Source organism: Triticum aestivum, chromosome 7A, assembly GCF_018294505.1.
Source record: "Triticum aestivum cultivar Chinese Spring chromosome 7A, IWGSC CS RefSeq v2.1, whole genome shotgun sequence".
NCBI lineage: Eukaryota > Viridiplantae > Streptophyta > Magnoliopsida > Poales > Poaceae > Triticum > Triticum aestivum.
In genome coordinates this window covers 382,669,977-382,675,828 of record NC_057812.1, presented here as the reverse complement: position 1 = coordinate 382,675,828, position 5,852 = coordinate 382,669,977, and positions in this window count along the sequence as shown.

Here is a 5,852-nt window from a genome sequence, read left to right as displayed (position 1 = left end):
CTTTCCCGTATGGCCCATTAAGGCCCAATACGAATTCCCATAACTCCCCGGTACTCCCGAAAATACCCGAATCACTCGGAACCTTTCCGATGTTCGAATATAGTCGTCCAATATATCGATCTTTACGTCTCGACCATTTCAAGACTCTTCGTCATGTCCCCGATCTCATCCGGGACTCCTAACTCCTTCGGTACATCAAAACACATAAACTCATAATATAACCATCATCGAACTTTAAGCGTGCGGACCCTACGGGTTCGAGAACTATGTAGACATGACCGAGACACATCTCCGGTCAATAACCAATAGCGTAACCTGGATGCTCATATTGGCTCCCACATATTTTACGAAGATCTTTATCGGTCAAACCGCATAACAACATACGTTGTTCCCTTTGTCATCGGTATGTTACTTGCCCGAGATTCGATCGTCGGTATCTCAATACCTAGTTCAATCTCGTTACCGGCAAGTCTCTTTACTCGTTCCGTAATACATCATCCCGCAACTAACTCATTAGTTTCAATGCTTGCAAGGCTTATAGTGATGTGCATTACCGAGTGGGCCCAGAGATACCTCTCCGACAATCGGAGTGACAAATCCTAATCTCGAAATACGCCAACCCAACAAGTACCTTTGGAGACACCTGTAGAGCACCTTTATAATCACCCAGTTATGTTGTGACGTTTGGTAGCACACAAAGTGTTCCTCTGGTAAACGGAAGTTGCATAATCTCATAGTCATAGGAACATGTATAAGTCATGAAGAAAGCAATAGCAGCAAACTAAACGATCAAGTGCTATGCTAACGGAATGGGTCAAGTCAATCACATCATTCTCCTAATGATGTGATCCCGTTAATCAAATGACAACTCATGTCTATGGTTAGGAAACATAACCATCTTTGATCAACGAGCTAGTCAAGTAGAGGCATACTAGTGACACTCTGTTTGTCTATGTATTCACACATGTATTATGTTTCCGGTTAATACAATTCTAGCATGAATAATAAACATTTATCATGATATAAGGAAATAAATAATAACTTTATTATTGCCTCTAGGGCATATTTCCTTCAGGGAGATCCCGAGGGGGATTCGGTGGAGTGGCGGCGGCGACGAGGATGGATGGGACATCACCCTAGGTTTTAGGTTTGGACTGCTATATATAGTAGGTGGGCTAGAGTTAGGGGTATCTGGACCCTCCGATCGTAATCGGATGGTCGAGAATAAAAGGTTATGGGAGTCCAGTGGAGACACAAAAGATATTTTAGGGATGTTTGGAGATGATCGGGACCCATCGGTAATGACAGCCCGGTTCGGGTTCGGGGAAGTTTTCGGACGCGCACGCGAGGGGGTCTGAGAGAGGTCGACAAAGATGAAGGGGTCCCACCAAAGGTCAACGGAGACAACGGGTTTTGATGGGCTGAGAGAAGAGAGAGAAGAGAGCGATCTGGTTGATCTGAGGGGAGGTCAACAGAGACAAGGAAGGAGCGGCAACTACAAACGAATGCAAGTTTTGAAAAAAAAATGACGGCAACGGAGTGCCGATGCAATGCAATGATGAATGCAACAAACAAATAAATCATAAGGTGACAATGAAATAACTGGAAGGCTTCTGGAGCGTCGGTCTCGGGTCATTACACACTATTTTCAAGAAAAAGGGCAAAGGGAAGAAGGGGAACTTCAAGAAGAATGGCAAGCAAGTTGCTTCTCAAGTGAAGAACCCAAGTCTGGACCTAAGCCTGAGACTGAGTGCTTCTACTGCAAAGGGACTGGTCACTGGAAGCGGAACTGCCCCAAGTATTTGGCGGATAAAGGATGGCAAAGTGAAAGGTATATTTGATATACATGTTATTGATGTGTACCTTAATAATGCTCGTAGTAGCGCCTGGGTATTTGATGCTGGTTCTATTGCTCATATTTTCAACTCGAAACATGGGCTACGGATTAAATAAAGATTGGCTAAGGACGAGGTGACGATGCGCGTGGGAAATGGTTCCAAAGTTGATGTGATCGTCGTCGGCACTCTACCTCTACATCTACCGCGGGATTAGTTTTAGACCTAAATAATTGTTATTTGGTGCCAGTGTTGAGCATGAACATTATATCTGGATCTTGTTTGGTGCGAGAAGGTTATTCATTTAAATCAGAGAATAATGGTTGTTCTATTTATATGAGTAATATCTTTTATGGTCATGCACCCTTGATGAGTGGTCTATTTTTGTTGAATCTCGATTATAGTGATACACATATTCATAATATTGAAGCCAAAATATGCAAGGTTAATAATGATAGTGCAACTTATTTGTGGCACTGTCGTTTAGGTCATATTGGTGTAAAGCACATGAAGAAACTCCATGTTGATGGGCTTTTGGAATCACTTGATTATGAATCACTTGATGCTTGCGAACCATGCCTCATGGGCAAGATGACTAAGACTCCGTTCTCCGGAACAATGGAGCGAGCAACTGACTTATTGGAAATAATACATATTGATGTATGTGGTCTGATTAGTGTTGAGGCTCGCAGTGGGTATCGTTATTTTTCTGACCTTCACTGATGATTTGAGCAGATATGGGTATATCTACTTGATGAAACATAAGTCTGGAACATTTGAAAAGTTCAAAGAATTTCAGAGTGAAGTGGAAAATCATCGTAACAAGAAAATAAAGTTTCTACTATTTGATCGTGGAGGTGAATATTTGAGTTATGAGTTTGCTCTTCATTTGAAACAATGTGGAATAGTTTCGCAACTCACACCACCTGGAACACCACAGCGTAATGGTGTGTCTGAACGTTGTAACCGTACTTTATTATATATGGTGCAATCTATGATGTCTCTTACCGATTTACCGCTACCGTTTTGGAGTTATGCTTTAGAGACGCATGCATTCACATTAAATAGGGCACCATCTAAATTCGTTGAGACGACACCATATGAACTATGGTTTGGCAAGAAACCTAAGTTGTCGTTTCTTAAAGTTTGGGGTTGTGATGCTTATGTGAAAAATCTTCAACGTGATAAGCTCGAACCCAAATCGGGGAGATGTGTCTTCATAGGATACCCAAAGGAGACTATTGGGTACAACTTCTATCACAGATCCGAAGGCAAGATATTCGTTGCTAAGAATGGATCCTTTCTAGAGAAGGAGTTTCTCTCGAAAGAAGTGAGTGGGAGGAAAGTATAACTTGATGAGGTAATTATACCTTCTCCCTTATTGGAAAGTAGTTCATCACATAAATCAGTTCCAGTGATTCCTACACCAATCAGTGAGGAAGCTAATGTTGATGATCATGAAACTTCTGATCAAGTTACTACTGAACCTCGTAGGTCAACCAGAGTACGATCCACACCAGAGTGGTACGGTAATCCTGTTCTGGAGGTCATGCTACTTGACCATGATGAACCTAAGAACTATGAGGAAGCGACGATGAGCCCAGATTCCACGAAATGGCTTGAGGCAATGAAATCTGAGATGGGTTCCATGTATGAGAACAAAGTGTGGACTTTGGTTGACTTGCCCGATGATCGGCAAGCCGTAGAAAATAAATGGATCTTCAAGAAGAAGACTGACACTGATGGTAATGTTACTATCTACAAAGCTCGACTTGTTGCGAAAGGTTTTCGACAACTTCAAGGAGTTGACTACGATGACACCTTATCACCCGCAGCGATGCTTAAGTCTGTCTGAATCATGTTAGCAATTGCCATATTTTATGATTATGAAATTTGGCAAATGGATGTCAAAACTGCATTCCTAATGGATATCTTAAAGAAGAGTTGTATATGATGCAACCAGAAGATTTTGTCGATCCTAAAGGTACTAACAAAGTGTGCAAGCTCCAGCGATCCATTTATGGACTGGTGCAAGCCTCTCAGAGTTGGAATATACGCTTTGATAGTGTGATCAAAGAATATGGTTTTATACAGACTTTTGGAGAATCCTATATTTACAAGAAAGTGAGTGGGAGCTCTGTAGCATTTCTAATATTATATTTGGATGACATATTGTTGATTGGAAATAATACAGAATTTCTGGATAGCATAAAAGGATACTTGAATAAGAATTTTTCAATTAAAGACCTCGGTGAAGCTGCTTATATATTGGGCATCAAGATCTATAGAGATAGACCAAGGCGCTTAAATGGACTTCCACAAAGCACATACCTTGATAAAGTTTTGTAGAAGTTCAAAATGGATCAGTCAAAGAAAGGGTTCTTGCCTGTGTTACAAGGTGTGAAGTTGAGTCAGACTTAATGCCCGACCACTTCAGAAGATAGAGAAAAAATGAAAGTCATTCCCTATGCCTCAGCCATAGGCTCTATCATGTATGCAATGCTGTGTACCAGACCTGATGTGTGCCTTGCTATAAGTTTAGCAGGGAGGTACCAAAGTAATACAGGAGTGGATCATTGGACAGCGGTCAAGAACATCCTGAAATACCTGAAAAGGACTAAGGATATGTTTCTCATTTATGGAGGTGACAAAGAGCTCATCGTAAATGGTTACGTCGATGCAAGTTTGACACTGATCTGGATGACTCTAAGTCACAAACTGGATATGTATTTATATTGAATGGTGGAGCTGTCAGTTGGTGCAGTTCCAAGTAGAGCGTCGTGGCGGGATCTACGTCTGAAGCGGAGTACATAGCTACTTCAGAAAGAGCAAATGAAGGAGTCTGGATGAAGGAGTTCATATCTGATCTAGGTGTAATACCTAGTGCATCGGGTCCAACGAAAATCTTTTGTGACAATACTGGAGAAATTGCCTTGGCGAAGGAATCCAGATTTCACAAGAGAACCAAACACATCAAGAGACGCTTCAATTTCATCTGCGATCAAGTCAAGGAGGGAGACATAGAGATTTGCAAGATACATACGGATCTGAATGTTGGAGACCCGTTGACTAAGCCTCTCTCACGAGCAAAACATGATCAGCACCAAGACTCCATGGGTGTTAGAATCATTACTATGTAATCTAGATTATTGACTCTAGTGCAAGTGGGAGACTGAAGGAAATATGCCATAGAGGAAATAATAAAGTTGTTATTTATATTTCCTTATATCATGATAAATGTTTATTATTCATGCTAGAATTGTATTAACCGGAAACTTAGTACATGTGTGAATACATAGACAAACAGGGTGTCCCTAGTATGCCTCTACTTGACTAGCTCGTTAATCAAAGATGGTTAAGTTTCCTGACCATAGACATGTGTTGTCATTTGATGAACAAGATCACATCATTAGAGAATGATGTGATGAACAAGACCCATCCGTTAGCTTAGCATAATGATCGTTTAGTTTTATTGCTATTGCTTTCTTCATGACTTATACATGTTCCTCTGACTATGAGATTATGCTACTCCCGAATACCGTAGGAACACCTCGTGGGCTATCAAACTTCACAGCGTAACTGGGTGATTATAAAGATGCTCTATAGGTGTCTCCGATGGTGTTTGTTGAGTTGGCATAGATATGGGCCCTCTCGGTAATGCACATCACTATGAGCCTTGCAAGCAATGTGACTAATGAGTTAGTTATGGGATGATGCATTACAAAATGAGTAAAGAGACTTGCCGGTAATGAGATTGAACTAGGTATGATGATACCGACTATCGAATCTCGGGCAAGTAACATACCGATGAAAAATGGAATGACGTATGTTGCTATGCGGTTTGACCGATAAAGATCTTCGTAGAATATGTAGGAACCAATATGACCATCTAGGTTCCGCTATTGGTTATTGACCGGAGAGGTGTCTCGGTCATGTCTACATAGTTCTCAAACCCATAGGGTCCACACACTTAACGTTTGATGACGATTTGCATTATGAGTTATGTGATTTGATGAC